This window comes from Haemaphysalis longicornis, unplaced genomic scaffold (genome assembly GCF_048455015.1).
Source record: "Haemaphysalis longicornis isolate Haplotype H1 unplaced genomic scaffold, Haemaphysalis longicornis Haplotype H1 scaffold_6, whole genome shotgun sequence".
NCBI lineage: Eukaryota > Metazoa > Arthropoda > Arachnida > Ixodida > Ixodidae > Haemaphysalis > Haemaphysalis longicornis.
Window position 1 is genome coordinate 195101290 of NW_027526407.1, and position 13309 is coordinate 195114598.

At 47.7% G+C, this 13309-nt stretch overlaps 1 non-coding gene across 1 annotated transcript; it reads left to right on the forward strand.

Annotated features, from left to right (window-relative positions):
• Positions 1-2788: 2788 nt before the first annotated feature.
• On the forward strand, positions 2789-2860 carry Trnak-uuu (transfer RNA lysine (anticodon UUU)). The gene has a single exon. It is a non-coding gene; the product is annotated as a tRNA-Lys (tRNA).
• Positions 2861-13309: the final 10449 nt, after the last annotated feature.

A 13309-nucleotide genomic window follows, 5' to 3' on the forward strand; every position in this document is an offset into this window, starting at 1 on the left:
TCCTTCTTCTCTATATCAAAAAAAATGTTTAGTTCATTAACCGTAATAAAAAAGAAAAGAGCCTAACCACACCCCTATACCTGCTTTGGCGTTGTAGACTGCTGACCTATCTTTCTGCATTTCCTCAACGAGCCCCTCATTTCCTTACTATATTATTCTGCGAAAGCCTAGCGAGGGTCTGGGTTCTGGCAGCCTTGATACCTAGGTAGCATAAGAGGGCTTCCCGCCAGTTACCCGCTCATGACAGGCTGTAGACGTTGGAGTCACGCCCCGGGGGTTGAAAAGAAGGTCCCCTTCTCCCCGTGTAGTCAGAGTGGCGATGGCTACCACCCTCAAGTGTCAGATACACTTCTAGTAAATATAAATAGCCCAGAAAGCGAAGGAGAACACAGTCGCCCAGATAGCCGAATTGGTAAGGCATTCGACATGTAATCGAAAGGCATGGGTTCGGTTCCCACTCTGGGCGCGTGTTTTTCTTTCTTTCTTTTGTATATTAAAAAAATGTTTAGTTCAAAAACCGTAATAAAAAAGAAAAGAGCCTAACCACACCCTTATACCTGCTTTGGCATTGTAGACTGCTGACCTATCTTTCTGCATTTCCTCAACGAGCCCCTCATCTCCTTACTATATTATTCTGCGAAAGCCTGGCGAGGGTCTCGGTTCTCGCAGCCTTGATGCCTAGGTAGCATAAGAGGGCTTCCCGCCAGTTACCCGCTCATGACAGGCTGTAGACGTTGGAGTCACGCCCCGGGGGTTGAAAAGAAGGTCCCCTTCTCCCCGTGTGGTCAGAGTGGCGATGGCTACCACCCTCAAGTGTCAGATACACTTCTAGTAAACATAAATAGCCCAGAAAGCGAAGGAGAACACAGTCGCCCAGATAGCCGAATTGGTAAGGCATTCGGCATGTAATCAAAAAGCGTGGGTTCGGTCCTCACACTGGGCGCGTGGTTTTTTTCTTTCTTCTGTATATTAAAAAAATGTTTAGTTCATTAACCGTAATGAAAAGACAAGAGCCTAACCACACCCCTATACCTGCTTTGGCGTTGTAGACCACTGACCTATCTTTCTGCATTTCCTCAACGAGCCCCTCATTTTCTTACTATATTATTCTGCGAAAGCCTAGCGAGTGTCTCGGTTCTGGCAGCCTTGATGCCTAGGTAGCATAAGAGGGCTTCCCGCCAGTTACCCGCTCATGACAGGCTGTAGACGTTGGAGTCACGCCCCGGGGGTTGAAAAGAAGGTCCCCTTCTCCCCGTGTAGTCAGAGTGGTGATGACTACCACCCTCAAGTGTCAGATACACTTCTAGTAACTATAAATAGCCCAGAAAGCGAAGGAGAACACAGTCGCCGAGATAGCCGAATTGGTAAGGCATTCGACATGTAATCGAAAGGCGTGGGTTCGGTCCCCACTCTGGGCGCGTGTTTTTCTTTCAATCTTTCTTCTGTATATTAAAAAAATGTTTAGTTCATTAACAGTAATAAAAAAGAAAAGAGCCTAACCACACCCCTATACCTGCTTTGGCGTTGTAGACTGCTGACCTATCTTTCTGCATTTTCTCAACGAGCCCCTCATTTCCTTACTATATTATTCTGCGAAAGCCTAGCGAGGGTCTCGGTTCTGGCAGCCTTTATGGCTAGGTAGCATAAGAGGGCTTCCCGCCAGTTACCCGCTCATTACAGGCTGTAGACGTTGGAGTCACGCCCCGGGGGTTGAAATGAAGGTCCCCTTCTCCCCGTGTAGTCAGAGTGGCGATGGCTACCACCCTCAAGTGTCAGATACACTTCTAGTAAATATAAATAGCCCAGAAAGCGAAGGAGAACACAGTCGCCCAGATAGCCGAATTGGTAAGGCATTCGACATGTAATCGAAAGGCGTGGGTTCGGTCCCCACTCTGGGCGCGTGTTTTTTTTTTCTTTCTTCTGTATATTAAAAAAAATGTTTAGTTCATTAACCGTAATAAAAAAGAAAAGAGCCTAACCACACCCCTATACCTGCTTTGGCGTTGTAGACTGCTGACCTATCTTTCTGCATTTCCTCAACGAGCCCCTCATTTCCTTACTATATTATTCTGCGAAAGCCTAGCGAGGGTCTCGGTTCTGGCAGCCTTGATGCCTAGGTAGCATAAGAGGGCTTCCCGCCAGTTACCCGCTCATGACAGGCTGTAGACGTTGGAGTCACGCCCCGGGGGTTGAAAAGAAGGTCCCCTTCTCCCCGTGTAGTCAGAGTGGCGATGGCTACCTTCCTCAAGTGTCAGATACACTTCTAGTAAATATAAATAGCCCAGAAAGCGAAGGAGAACACAGTCGCCCAGATAGCCGAATTGGTAAGGCATTCGACATGTAATCGAAAGGCGTGGGTTCGGTCCCCACTCTGGGCGCGTGTTTTTCTTTCAATCTTTCTTCTGTATATTAAAAAAAATGTTTAGTTCATTAACAGTAATAAAAAAGAAAAGAGCCTAACCACACCCCTATACCTGCTTTGGCGTTGTAGACTGCTGACCTATCTTTCTGCATTTTCTCAACGAGCCCCTCATTTCCTTACTATATTATTCTGCGAAAGCCTAGCAAGGGTCTCGGTTCTGGCAGCCTTTATGGCTAGGTAGCATAAGAGGGCTTCCCGCCAGTTACCCGCTCATTACAGGCTGTAGACGTTGGAGTCACACCCCGGGGGTTGAAATGAAGGGCCCCTTCTCCCCGTGTAGTCAGAGTGGCGATGGCTACCTTCCTCAAGTGTCAGATACACTTCTAGTAAATATAAATAGCCCAGAAAGCGACGGAGAACACAGTCGCCTAGATAGCCGAATTGGTAAGGCATTCGACATTTAATCGAAAGGCGTGGGTTCGGTCCCCACTCTGGGCGCGTGTTTTTCTTTCTTTCTTCTGTATATCAAAAAAATGTTTAGTTCAGTAACCGTAATAAAAAAGAAAGGAGCCTAACCACACCCCTATACCTGCTTTGGTGTTGTACACTGCTGACCTATCTTTCTGCATTTCCTCAACGAGCCCCTCATTTCCTTACTATATTATTCTGCGAAAGCCTAGCGAGGGTTTCGGTTCTGGCAGCCTTGATACCTAGGTAGCATAAGAGGGCTTCCCGCCAGTTACCCTTATGACAGGCTGTAAACGTTGGAGTCACGCCCCGGGGGTTGAAAAGAAGGTCCCCTTCTCCCCGTTTGGTCAGAGTGGCGATGGCTACCACCCTCAAGTGTCAGATACACTTCTAGTAAATATAAATAGCCCAGAAAGCGAAGGAGAACACAGTCGCCCAGATAGCCGAATTGGTAAGGCATTCGACATGTAATCGAAAGGCGTGGGTTCGGTCCCCACTCTGGGCGCGTTTTTTATCTTTCTTTCTTCTGTATATTAAAAAAATGTTTAGTTCATTAACCGTAATAAAAAAGAAAAGAGCCTAACCACACCCCTATACCTGCTTCGGCGTTGTAGACTGCCGACCTATCTTTCTGAATTTCCTCAACGAGCCCCTCATCTCCTTACTATATTATTCTGCGAAAGCCTGGCGAGGGTCTCGGTTCTGGCAGCCTTGATGCCTAGGTAGCATAAGAGGGCTTCCCGCCAGTTACCCGCTCATGACAGGCTGTAGACGTTGGAGTCACGCCCCGGGGGTTGAAAAGAAGGTCCCCTTCTCCCCGTGTGGTCAGAGTGGCGATGGCTACCACCCTGAAGTGTCAGATACACTTCTAGTAAATATAAATAGCCCAGAAAGCGAAGGAGAACACAGTCGCCCAGATAGCCGAATTGGTAAGGCATTCGACATGTAATCGAAAAGCGTGGGTTCGGTCCCCACACTGGGCGCGTGTTTTTCTTTCTTTCTTCTGTATATTAAAAAAATGTTTAGTTCATTAATCGTAATGAAAAGACAAGAGCCTAACCACACCCCTATACCTGCTTTGGCGTTGCAGACCACTGACCTATCTTTCTGCATTTCCTCAACGAGCCCCTCATTTCCTTACTATATTATTATGCGAAAGCCTAGCGAGGGTCTCAGTTCTGCAGCCTTGATGCCTAGGTAGCATAAGAGGGTTTCCCGCCATTTACCCGCTCATGACAGGCTGTAGACGTTGGAGTCACGCCCCGGGGGTTGAAAAGAAGGTCCCCTTCTCCCCGTATGGTCAGAGTGGCGATGGCTACCACCCTCAAGTGTCAGATACACTTCTAGTAAATATAAATAGCCCAGAAAGCGAAGGAGAACACAGTCGCCCAGATAGCCGAATTGGTAAGGCATTCGACATGTAATCAAAAAGCGTGGGTTCGGTCCCCACACTGGGCGCGTGTTTTTTTTTCTTTCTTCTGTATATTAAAAAAATGTTTAGTTCATTACCGTAATGAAAAGACAAGAGCCTAACCACACCCCTATACCTGCTTTGGCGTTGTAGACCACTGACCTATTTTTCTGCATTTCCTCAACGAGCCCCTCATTTTCTTACTATATTATTCTGCGAAAGCCTAGCGAGGGTCTCGGTTCTGCCAGCCTTGATGCCTAGGTAGCATAAGAGGGCTTCCCGCCAGTTACCCGCTCATGACAGGCTGTAGACGTTGGAGTCACGCCCCGGGGGTTGAAAAGAAGGTCCCCTTCTCTCCGTGTAGTCAGAGTGGTGATGGCTACCACCCTCAAGTGTCAGATACACTTCTAGTAAATATAAATAGCCCAGAAAGCGAAGGAGAACACAGTCGCCCAGATAGCCGAATTGGTAAGGCATTCGACATGTAATCGAAAGGCGTGGGTTCGGTCCCCACTCTGGGCGCGTGTTTTTCTTTCTTTCTTCTGTATATTAAAAAAATGTTTAGTTCATTAACCGTAAAAAAAAAGAAAAGAGCCTAACCACACCCCTATACCTGCTTTGGCGTTGTAGACTGCTGACCTATCTTTCTGCATTTCCTCAACGAACCCCTCATTTTCTTACTATATTATTATGCGAAAGCCTAGCGAGGGTCTCAGTTCTGGCAGCCTTGATGCCTAGGTAGCATAAGAGGGTTTCCCGCCATTTACCCGCTCATGACAGGCTGTAGACGTTGGAGTCACGCCCCGGGGGTTGAAAAGAAGGTCCCCTTCTCGCCGTGTAGTCAGAGTGGCGATGGCTACCACCCTCAAGTGTCAGATACACTTCTAGTAAATATAAATAGCCCAGAAAGCGAAGGACAACACAGTCGCCCAGATAGCCGAATTGGTAAGGCATTCGACATGTAAAAGAAAGGCGTGGGTTCGGTCCCCACTCTGGGCGCGTTTTTCTTTCTTTCTTTTTTATATTAAAAAAAATTTTTAGTTCATTAACCCTAATAAAAAAAACAAATGAGCCTAACCACACCCCTATACCTGCTTTGGCGTTGTAGACTGCTGACCTATCTTTCTGCATTTCCTCAACGAGTCCCTCATTTCCTTACTATATTATTCTGCGAAAGCCTAGCGAGGGTCTCGGTTCTGGCAGCCTTGATGCCTAGGTAGCATAAGAGGGCTTCCCGCCAGTTACCCGCTCATGACAAGCTGTAGACGTTGGAGTCACGCCCCGGGGGTTGAAAAGAAGGTCCCCTTCTCCCCGTGTAGTCAGAGTGGCGATGGCTACCACCCTCAAGTGTCAGACACACTTCTACTAAATATAAATAGCCCAGAAAGCGAAGGATAACACAGTCGCCCAGATAGCCGAATTGGTAAGGCATTCGACATGTAATCGAAAGGCGTGGGTTCGGTCCCCACTCTGGGCGCGTTTTTTTTCTTTCTTTCTTCTGTATATTAAAAAAATGTTTAGTTCATTAACCGTAATAAAAAAGAAAAGAGCCTAACCACACCCCTATACCTGCTTCGGCGTTGTAGACTGCCGACCTATCTTTCTGCATTTCCTCAACGAGCCCCTCATCTCCTTACTATATTATTCTGCGAAAGCCTGGCGAGGGTCTCGGCTCTGGCAGCCTTGATGCCTAGGGAGCATAAGAGGGCTTCCCGCCAGTTACCCGCTCATGACAGGCTGTAGACGTTGGAGTCACGCCCCGGGGGTTGAAAAGAAGGTCCCCTTCTCCCCGTGTAGTCAGAGTGGCGATGGCTACCACCCTCAAGTGTCAGATACACTTCTAGTAAATATAAATAGCCCAGAAAGCGAAGGAGAACACAGTCGCCCAGATAGCCGAATTGGTAAGGCATTCGACATGTAATCGAACGGCGTGGGTTCGGTCCCCACTCTGGGCGCGTGTTTTTCTTTCTTCTGTATATTAAAAAAATGTTTAGTTCATTAACCGTAATAAAAAAGAAAAGAGCCTAACCACACCCCTATACCTGCTTTGGCATTGTAGACTGCTGACCTATCTCTCTGCATTTCCTCAACGAGCCCCTCATTTTCTTACTATATTATTCTGCGAAAGCCTAGCGAGGGTCTCGGTTCTGGCAGCCTTGATGCCTAGGTAGCATAAGAGGGCTTCCCGCCAGTTACCCACTCATGACAGGCTGTAGACGTTGGAGTCACGCCCCGGGGGTTGAAAAGAAGGTCCCCTTCTCCCCGTGTAGTCAGAGTGGCGATGGCTACCACCCTCAAGTGTCAGATACACTTCTAGTAAATATAAATAGCCCAGAAAGCGAAGGAGAACACAGTCGCCCAGATAGCCGAATTGGTAAGGCATTCGACATGTAATCGAACGGCGTGGGTTCGGTCCCCACTCTGGGCGCGTGTTTTTCTTTCTTCTGTATATTAAAAAAATGTTTAGTTCATTAACCGTAATAAAAAAGAAAAGAGCCTAACCACACCCCTATACCTGCTTTGGCGTTGTAGACTGCTGACCTATCTTTCTGCATTTCCTCAACGAGCCCCTCATTTCCTTACTATATTATTCTGCGAAAGCCTAGCGAGGGTCTCGGTTCTGGCAGCCTTGATACCTAGGTAGCATAAGAGGGCTTCCCGCCAGTTACCCGCTCATGACAGGCTGTAGACGTTGGAGTCACGCCCCGGGGGTTGAAAAGAAGGTCCCCTTCTCCCCGTGTAGTCAGAGTGGCGATGGCTACCACCCTCAAGTGTCAGATACACTTCTAGTAAATATAAATAGCCCAGAAAGCGAAGGAGAACACAGTCGCCCAGATAGCCGAATTGGTAAGGCATTCGACATGTAATCGAAAGGCATGGGTTCGGTTCCCACTCTGGGCGCGTGTTTTTCTTTCTTTCTTTTGTATATTAAAAAAATGTTTAGTTCAATAACCGTAATAAAAAAGAAAAGAGCCTAACCACACCCTTATACCTGCTTTGGCATTGTAGACTGCTGACCTATCTTTCTGCATTTCCTCAACGAGCCCCTCATCTCCTTACTATATTATTCTGCGAAAGCCTGGCGAGGGTCTCGGTTCTGGCAGCCTTGATGCCTAGGTAGCATAAGAGGGCTTCCCGCAAGTTACCCGCTCATGACAGGCTGTAGACGTTGGAGTCACGCCCCGGGGGTTGAAAAGAAGGTCCCCTTCTCCCCGTGTGGTCAGAGTGGCGATGGCTACCACCCTCAAGTGTCAGATACACTTCTAGTAAACATAAATAGCCCAGAAAGCGAAGGAGAACACAGTCGCCCAGATAGCCGAATTGGTAAGGCATTCGGCATGTAATCAAAAAGCGTGGGTTCGGTCCTCACACTGGGCGCGTGTTTTTTTTCTTTCTTCTGTATATTAAAAAAATGTTTAGTTCATTAACCGTAATGAAAAGACAAGAGCCTAACCACACCTCTATACCTGCTTTGGCGTTGTAGACCACTGACCTATCTTTCTGCATTTCCTCAACGAGCCCCTCATTTTCTTACTATATTATTCTGCGAAAGCCTAGCGAGGGTCTCGGTTCTGCCAGCCTTGATGCCTAGGTAGCATAAGAGGGCTTCCCGCCAGTTACCCGCTCATGACAGGCTGTAGACGTTGGAGTCACGCCCCGGGGGTTGAAAAGAAGGTCCCCTTCTCTCCGTGTAGTCAGAGTGGTGATGGCTACCACCCTCAAGTGTCAGATACACTTCTAGTAAATATAAATAGCCCAGAAAGCGAAGGAGAACACAGTCGCCCAGATAGCCGAATTGGTAAGGCATTCGACATGTAATCGAAAGGCGTGGGTTCGGTCCCCACTCTGGGCGCGTGTTTTTCTTTCTTTCTTCTGTATATTAAAAAAATGTTTAGTTCATTAACCGTAAAAAAAAGAAAAGAGCCTAACCACACCCCTATACCTGCTTTGGCGTTGTAGACTGCTGACCTATCTTTCTGCATTTCCTCAACGAACCCCTCATTTTCTTACTATATTATTATGCGAAAGCCTAGCGAGGGTCTCAGTTCTGGCAGCCTTGATGCCTAGGTAGCATAAGAGGGTTTCCCGCCATTTACCCGCTCATGACAGGCTGTAGACGTTGGAGTCACGCCCCGGGGGTTGAAAAGAAGGTCCCCTTCTCGCCGTGTAGTCAGAGTGGCGATGGCTACCACCCTCAAGTGTCAGATACACTTCTAGTAAATATAAATAGCCCAGAAAGCGAAGGACAACACAGTCGCCCAGATAGCCGAATTGGTAAGGCATTCGACATGTAAAAGAAAGGCGTGGGTTCGGTCCCCACTCTGGGCGCGTTTTTCTTTCTTTCTTTTGTATATTAAAAAAAATTTTTAGTTCATTAACCCTAATAAAAAAAACAAATGAGCCTAACCACACCCCTATACCTGCTTTGGCGTTGTAGACTGCTGATCTATCTTTCTGCATTTCCTCAACGAGTCCCTCATTTCCTTACTATATTATTCTGCGAAAGCCTAGCGAGGGTCTCGGTTCTGGCAGCCTTGATGCCTAGGTAGCATAAGAGGGCTTCCCGCCAGTTACCCGCTCATGACAGGCTGTAGACGTTGGAGTCACGCCCCGGGGGTTGAAAAGAAGGTCCCCTTCTCCCCGTGTAGTCAGAGTGGCGATGGCTACCACCCTCAAGTGTCAGACACACTTCTACTAAATATAAATAGCCCAGAAAGCGAAGGATAACACAGTCGCCCAGATAGCCGAATTGGTAAGGCATTCGACATGTAATCGAAAGGCGTGGGTTCGGTCCCCACTCTGGGCGCGTTTTTTTTCTTTCTTTCTTCTGTATATTAAAAAAATGTTTAGTTCATTAACCGTAATAAAAAAGAAAAGAGCCTAACCACACCCCTATACCTGCTTCGGCGTTGTAGACTGCCGACCTATCTTTCTGCATTTCCTCAACGAGCCCCTCATCTCCTTACTATATTATTCTGCGAAAGCCTGGCGAGGGTCTCGGCTCTGGCAGCCTTGATGCCTAGGGAGCATAAGAGGGCTTCCCGCCAGTTACCCGCTCATGACAGGCTGTAGACGTTGGAGTCACGCCCCGGGGGTTGAAAAGAAGGTCCCCTTCTCCCCGTGTAGTCAGAGTGGCGATGGCTACCACCCTCAAGTGTCAGATACACTTCTAGTAAATATAAATAGCCCAGAAAGCGAAGGAGAACACAGTCGCCCAGATAGCCGAATTGGTAAGGCATTCGACATGTAATCGAACGGCGTGGGTTCGGTCCCCACTCTGGGCGCGTGTTTTTCTTTCTTCTGTATATTAAAAAAATGTTTAGTTCATTAACCGTAATAAAAAAGAAAAGAGCCTAACCACACCCCTATACCTGCTTTGGCATTGTAGACTGCTGACCTATCTCTCTGCATTTCCTCAACGAGCCCCTCATTTTCTTACTATATTATTCTGCGAAAGCCTAGCGAGGGTCTCGGTTCTGGCAGCCTTGATGCCTAGGTAGCATAAGAGGGCTTCCCGCCAGTTACCCACTCATGACAGGCTGTAGACGTTGGAGTCACGCCCCGGGGGTTGAAAAGAAGGTCCCCTTCTCCCCGTGTAGTCAGAGTGGCGATGGCTACCACCCTCAAGTGTCAGATACACTTCTAGTAAATATAAATAGCCCAGAAAGCGAAGGAGAACACAGTCGCCCAGATAGCCGAATTGGTAAGGCATTCGACATGTAATCGAACGGCGTGGGTTCGGTCCCCACTCTGGGCGCGTGTTTTTCTTTCTTCTGTATATTAAAAAAATGTTTAGTTCATTAACCGTAATAAAAAAGAAAAGAGCCTAACCACACCCCTATACCTGCTTTGGCGTTGTAGACTGCTGACCTATCTTTCTGCATTTCCTCAACGAGCCCCTCATTTCCTTACTATATTATTCTGCGAAAGCCTAGCGAGGGTCTCGGTTCTGGCAGCCTTGATACCTAGGTAGCATAAGAGGGCTTCCCGCCAGTTACCCGCTCATGACAGGCTGTAGACGTTGGAGTCACGCCCCGGGGGTTGAAAAGAAGGTCCCCTTCTCCCCGTGTAGTCAGAGTGGCGATGGCTACCACCCTCAAGTGTCAGATACACTTCTAGTAAATATAAATAGCCCAGAAAGCGAAGGAGAACACAGTCGCCCAGATAGCCGAATTGGTAAGGCATTCGACATGTAATCGAAAGGCATGGGTTCGGTTCCCACTCTGGGCGCGTGTTTTTCTTTCTTTCTTTTGTATATTAAAAAAATGTTTAGTTCAATAACCGTAATAAAAAAGAAAAGAGCCTAACCACACCCTTATACCTGCTTTGGCATTGTAGACTGCTGACCTATCTTTCTGCATTTCCTCAACGAGCCCCTCATCTCCTTACTATATTATTCTGCGAAAGCCTGGCGAGGGTCTCGGTTCTGGCAGCCTTGATGCCTAGGTAGCATAAGAGGGCTTCCCGCAAGTTACCCGCTCATGACAGGCTGTAGACGTTGGAGTCACGCCCCGGGGGTTGAAAAGAAGGTCCCCTTCTCCCCGTGTGGTCAGAGTGGCGATGGCTACCACCCTCAAGTGTCAGATACACTTCTAGTAAACATAAATAGCCCAGAAAGCGAAGGAGAACACAGTCGCCCAGATAGCCGAATTGGTAAAGCATTCGGCATGTAATCAAAAAGCGTGGGTTCGGTCCTCACACTGGGCGCGTGTTTTTTTTCTTTCTTCTGTATATTAAAAAAATGTTTAGTTCATTAACCGTAATGAAAAGACAAGAGCCTAACCACACCTCTATACCTGCTTTGGCGTTGTAGACCACTGACCTATCTTTCTGCATTTCCTCAACGAGCCCCTCATTTTCTTACTATATTATTCTGCGAAAGCCTAGCGAGTGTCTCGGTTCTGGCAGCCTTGATGCCTAGGTAGCATAAGAGGGCTTCCCGCCAGTTACCCGCTCATGACAGGCTGTAGACGTTGGAGTCACGCCCCGGGGGTTGAAAAGAAGGTCCCCTTCTCCCCGTGTAGTCAGAGTGGTGATGACTACCACCCTCAAGTGTCAGATACACTTCTAGTAAATATAAATAGCCCAGAAAGCGAAGGAGAACACAGTCGCCCAGATAGCCGAATTGGTAAGGCATTCGACATGTAATCGAAAGGCGTGGGTTCGGTCCCCACTCTGGGCGCGTGTTTTTCTTTCTTCTGTATATTAAAAAAATGTTTAGTTCATTAACCGTAATAAAAAAGAAAAGAGCCTAACCACACCCCTATACCTGCTTTGGCGTTGTAGACTGCTGACCTATCTTTCTGCATTTCCTCAACGAGCCCCTCATTTCCTTACTATATTATTCTGCGAAAGCCTAGCGAGGGTCTCGGTTCTGGCAGCCTTGATACCTAGGTAGCATAAGAGGGCTTCCCACCAGTTACCCGCTCATGACAGGCTGTAGACGTTGGAGTCACGCCCCGGGGGTTGAAAAGAAGGTCCCCTTCTCCCCGTGTAGTCAGAGTGGCGATGGCTACCACCCTCAAGTGTCAGATACACTTCTAGTAAATATAAATAGCCCAGAAAGCGAAGGAGAACACAGTCGCCCAGATAGCCGAATTGGTAAGGCATTCGACATGTAATCGAAAGGCATGGGTTCGGTTCCCACTCTGGGCGCGTGTTTTTCTTTCTTTCTTTTGTATATTAAAAAAATGTTTAGTTCAATAACCGTAATAAAAAAGAAAAGAGCCTAACCACACCCTTATACCTGCTTTGGCATTGTAGACTGCTGACCTATCTTTCTGCATTTCCTCAACGAGCCCCTCATCTCCTTACTATATTATTCTGCGAAAGCCTGGCGAGGGTCTCGGTTCTGGCAGCCTTGATACCTAGGTAGCATAAGAGGGCTTCCCGCAAGTTACCCGCTCATGACAGGCTGTAGACGTTGGAGTCACGCCCCGGGGGTTGAAAAGAAGGTCCCCTTCTCCCCGTGTGGTCAGAGTGGCGATGGCTACCACCCTCAAGTGTCAGATACACTTCTAGTAAACATAAATAGCCCAGAAAGCGAAGGAGAACACAGTCGCCCAGATAGCCGAATTGGTAAGGCATTCGGCATGTAATCAAAAAGCGTGGGTTCGGTCCTCACACTGGGCGCGTGTTTTTTTTCTTTCTTCTGTATATTAAAAAAATGTTTAGTTCATTAACCGTAATGAAAAGACAAGAGCCTAACCACACCTCTATACCTGCTTTGGCGTTGTAGACCACTGACCTATCTTTCTGCATTTCCTCAACGAGCCCCTCATTTTCTTACTATATTATTCTGCGAAAGCCTAGCGAGTGTCTCGGTTCTGGCAGCCTTGATGCCTAGGTAGCATAAGAGGGCTTCCCGCCAGTTACCCGCTCATGACAGGCTGTAGACGTTGGAGTCACGCCCCGGGGGTTGAAAAGAAGGTCCCCTTCTCCCCGTGTAGTCAGAGTGGTGATGACTACCACCCTCAAGTGTCAGATACACTTCTAGTAAATATAAATAGCCCAGAAAGCGAAGGAGAACACAGTCGCCCAGATAGCCGAATTGGTAAGGCATTCGACATGTAATCGAAAGGCGTGGGTTCGGTCCCCACTCTGGGCGCGTGTTTTTCTTTCTTCTGTATATTAAAAAAATGTTTAGTTCATTAACCGTAATAAAAAAGAAAAGAGCCTAACCACACCCCTATACCTGCTTTGGCGTTGTAGACTGCTGACTTATCTTTCTGCATTTCCTCAACGAGCCCCTCATTTTCTTACTATATTATTATGCGAAAGCCTAGTGAGGGTCTCAGTTCTGGCAGCCTTGATGCCTAGGTACCATAAGAGGGTTTCCAGCCATTTACCCCCTCATGACAGGCTGTAGACGTTGGAGTCACGCCCCGGGGGTTGAAAAGAAGGTCCCCTTCTCGCCGTGTAGTCAGAGTGGCGATGGCTACCACCCTCAAGTGTCAGATACACTTCTAGTAAATATAAATAGCCCAGAAAGCGAAGGACAACACAGTCGCCCAGATAGCCGAATTGGTAAGGCATTCGACATGTAAAAGAAAGGCGTGGGTTCGGTC